This window comes from Mesoplodon bidens (genome assembly GCF_964165515.1).
Source record: "Mesoplodon bidens genome assembly, chromosome: 1".
Taxonomy (NCBI): Eukaryota; Metazoa; Chordata; class Mammalia; order Artiodactyla; family Ziphiidae; genus Mesoplodon; species Mesoplodon bidens.
The window spans coordinates 217,827,764-217,832,180 of NC_138176.1; the positions used below are offsets into that span (position 1 = coordinate 217,827,764).

General features: G+C 38.8%; 1 pseudogene across 1 annotated transcript; it reads right to left on the reverse strand.

Moving 5' to 3' along the window:
• Positions 1–485: 485 nt before the first annotated feature.
• LOC308620266 (eukaryotic peptide chain release factor subunit 1-like) lies at positions 486–2,420 on the reverse strand (annotated as a pseudogene). Its single transcript has 3 exons — positions 2,282–2,420; positions 1,345–1,999; positions 486–1,118 (listed from the first exon to the last, which is right to left on the reverse strand). The product of its transcript is annotated as a eukaryotic peptide chain release factor subunit 1-like (transcript).
• Positions 2,421–4,417: the final 1,997 nt, after the last annotated feature.

A 4,417-nucleotide genomic window follows, 5' to 3' on the forward strand; every position in this document is an offset into this window, starting at 1 on the left:
AGTTGCCATAAGAAAAAGTACACATATGGTCCTGCCCAGAGATAGAGGAGGGCTCAAATGTTGAAGACTTTGAAAAAATGCACATTCAGCATTGTTATAGTAAAATCCTGGGACATACCTTTTCATGTTAGATAGTAAACATTTTGTTTTTAAATTTGTGCTCACCACTGCCTCTAAAATAGTCTCCTCTTATATAGTAGGAGCTCACATATCTATTAAAGATATTTCTTTAAAATTCTCCTACCCAGAAGATATTCAAGTGTTTTGAAAAGAAATATGGGGTGGCAAGAAAATGAATATTTCTGGCAACTCCCTTTTGCCCTTTTCCTTACCTCCTTCATTCTGACATGTATACCTGTTGAAAATCTTGCTTGCCACGACAGATAATCATTTTGAATGATCTCTTAAAACCTGTAGTTAAAAAATACTATCCCCAAACACCTATTAACATCTCTCTAAAATTTCACTCTCCATTGAACTAAAGGAGCAATATATTTTTACCCAAATAATTTGTTATGGATTCATGGTAGTAACCATGTGGTTTCCATTCTCAGCTGGACAATCAACATTTCTTTAATAATTCTTTCTCTTTTGCTAATCAGATCAATTCCACCAAATCCTTTCACAAACTGGAATCCTTCTTGTGATTTATCTGTGACAATTTCCAATGTAGCTCCAAATTTTTTATAGTTGTTAGCAAAGCATTCCAGCAGGGGCATGCTCTCAATCAGTTCATGTTCTTGTCCTGTCTCTTTGTCTGTAAAATGAGATTTATCCTTCTCTTGTTCTGGAGTTAGAGAATTTTCTCCTCTTCTGTGCCTTGGCAATGAAGAATATATCTCATTATATCCAGATTTTCATAGACTATTAGAATCTCTACAGCTCCCATTTCTAAAGCCTTTAGTGTATCTTCAACTCCAAAACAGTACTTGCCCATGTCCTGACTGATTTCATCAAAGTCTTGCCCTATTAACTTCTTCTCTTGCATGAACTTCACATTGGAGAGGACTTCGGTAGATAACTCGATATCTTGGTTGAATCCATTTTCACCACCATAAGATATATCAGCTAATTTTAAAACTTTTGATTGCAACCTCTGATCAAACATGTCAGATTGACTCAGTTCAGTTTTTTTGTTTTTTGTTTTTTGTTTTTTGTGGGATGTGGGCTTCTCACTGTTGTGGCCTCCCCCGTTGCGGAGCACAGGCTCCGGACGCACAGGCTCCGGATGCACAGGCTCAGCAGCCATGGCTCACGGGCCCAGCCGCTCCGCAGCATATGGGATCCTCCTAGACCGGGACACGAACCCGTGTCCCCTGCATCAGCAGGCAGACTCTCAACCACTGCGCCACCAGGGAAGCCCAACTTAGTTCAGTTTTAAAGTCAGCTGATCCAGCTAAAACGAGACCAGCCACATTCACTTTGTCCTCAGAAATAAACAGCTGCACAGCAGTCTCAGCTACTTTCCCAACATAGCTATGTCACTTTTCCATTCTTAAATGGGCAAAACGCAAGGCTGACTGACCTCCTCTACCATGTTTCTTTGGGAGATCCACAGTGAGTTTGTGCAGGACTTCTCTTGTATTTCCTTGGAGTGTGCCAAAAAGTGCACCACTACCATCTATTACAATGAAGCCAAACTTGCTATCATCTGAAAGTAGTGCTATAAGAGCCTCTGTATGGAATTTGTTACACAGATACAAAGACGTATTAATTTTTTTGAAAGCTTCAAAGTCAATGTTGACTTTCTTTTCCTTTCCCTCTTCTGTTACAATTGTACCAAACAACCAGGCCATTTGGCGGTACTTTGTTACAAAGTTTGAGTCTTCGTTGTACAGAGGTAATGACTCCCAGGACTGAAAGGTAGTTTACTCGTGACAATGTTAGATGCAGTTCAAACTCATCAGCTAACATTTTTGCCACTCGTGAAATCTGGTCTTTGGGAGGAATGATAAATGATATCATGCTTGTGCCATTGCCGAGGGCCGCCTCAAGTTTTTATTTATTTATTTATTTATTTATGTATTTATGTATTTATGTATGTATGTATGTATGGCTGTGTTGGGTCTTTGTTTCTGTGCACAGGCTTTCTCCAGTTGCGGCAAGCGGGGGCCACTCTTCATCGTGGCCTCTCTTGTTACGGAGCACAGGCTCCAGACGCGCAGGCTCAGTAGTTGTGGCTCACGGGCCTAGTTGCTCCGCGACATGTGGGATCTTCCCAGACCATGGCTCGAACCCGTGTCCCCTGCATTGGCAGGCAGATTCTCAACCACTGCGCCACCGGGGAAGGCCCCGCCTCCAAGTTTTAATGAGCTTTTTGATATTCCAGAGCTCCACGTCCTTGTCGGCAGCACTGGGGGCGTCCGTCATCTTCTCGCCTCCTCCTCTCTAAGGACCCAGTCCTGGGCGGCAGCGGCTGCTCCTCCCCAGCGGCGGCTCTCGACAATTTCTAATTTCAGTAATTTTTTTTACCTTGCCTTTTGTGACATCATTCACTCATCTTTCCTCCTACTATGGAAAACTCTTGGAAAAGCATGAACTTTGCCATCAGTTAGACCAAAATTCAAATAGTGGAACTTCCACTTACATAGTGTATGATCTTTTAAGTTAATGATTTAACTTTTTTTCCCCCACTGTACTCTTTTATGATTTGAACCACAATTCAAGTCTGAGAATATATAACTGATAGTGATGCTTATTAGCACTACACTAGAATTCTTGGCAGCATCCCCATAGGTAAACTCAGAATCCCCATAGGTAAATCACATCATCCTCTCCTCATCCTCCCACATCATCTTCTCCTCATCCTTCCACTCATCCTCTCCTGCTTTCCCAACACTACCTATGGCCCTGGGAGCACCAACTACTCTGCGAAGCACAGTTTGAAAATTTAAGTAAAAAAAAAGGTTTATTCATATTCAACAGTCTAGGAAAATTTTGGCATTTCAAGTTTAATTTGCTTTCATTTTCCATAAAGATTCAAAAGGCAGGCAGCCTGTATTTATAAGATAAATAATTATTTTAAACATTTCAAAAAGAAAATAATCCATTTGACCCTATATTTAACTATCAGAGTTGAGTAAAACAATCAATTTTTTGTCATTGTTTTAAAATCAGGAATCTAACCTGTATTCATTTCCCTTATTACACACCCATCTCCTATTTCTGTTTTCTATTCTTTTGTTACTTTTATCTGAGATTATAGACCCTGATTATGAATTTTCAACAACTTCAAATTTAAATACAGGAATATTTTTGAGTTTTCACTTTAAATTTGAGAATTTTCTGAAGACACTTTAAAAAGTTCTTTGCATATTTGTAACTAGTTTCATTGCTCAATACTAACCAATTTGCAAGTACTTCCCCATTTTAGAGACTTTGATCATGATTAAACTCCTAATTGAGTGGAGTACATACATGAGGTTTGGTTTTGTTTCATTCATGAGAGGGACATGAGTGTTATATTTTTTGGAGCTTTTACACATATAAAAATGTTTTCTGTTACTATGACTCATGAATGACATCATGGCGTGGTTTGGGATTCCCAATCTTTTAATCTCAGATGTCTATAGACATCATTCTATTCTCTACTGGAATTTAATGTTCAAAAGAGCTTCCTACTCTTTATACTTATAATTTAAAATATTTTATTTAGTTCTTCCTGGAACATAAGAGATGCTGGTCTTTCCTGCAGAGAAAAGTATTCTTCTATTATATCTTTGATTATAGTGTCTCATTTACTTGCTTTGTTTCCTCTTATAGAATATCTTTTTATCAACATAGTAAATCTCTTCTCTCTCTTCTTTGTATATATCACACTTATCATTTTTATTATTTCTCCCCCTTCTCTGGGAGAAATTTTGAAGTTTTTTATTACTTACATCACTGATTTGATTTGTTTGGCATCAATCCTGTTCTAATGACTTCTGTGAGAATTTTAACCCTGTTATTCCATTTTAAAATTTCTTCAAAGTGTTGTTTTGTTTGTATGTTTGTTTTTATCTCATCCTGTTCTTATCTTACTCTTTGCAGTATTTTCATTCTAATATGAAGTGAGCTCTATTTTGGCCCAAGGTTTACAGACACATTGCTGTTATAGATGGCCCACCGCAATCCTTGCTGTCACTTGTGTATTTGTCAAAACCATCCTCTCAACTGTGTGCAACCCTGGCTCAATTTCTGATACCTCAGAAACATTCATCTGGCTCTGAAATGGAATATTCGGTTCTTACTTTTCAGTGTCTTTACTCTAAGGGGGATAACATATACCCTAAGGCAGCCCTCCATGGTTTAATCAGGTGAGTCCATGAAAAGGTGTATTTTGCCAGCAAGCACCACTTCCAGGGCCCTCCCTCCTTCAATGTATACAGCTTTACCTGGAAGGTCATCTCCCTAGGATACACATGTCACTCTCCAT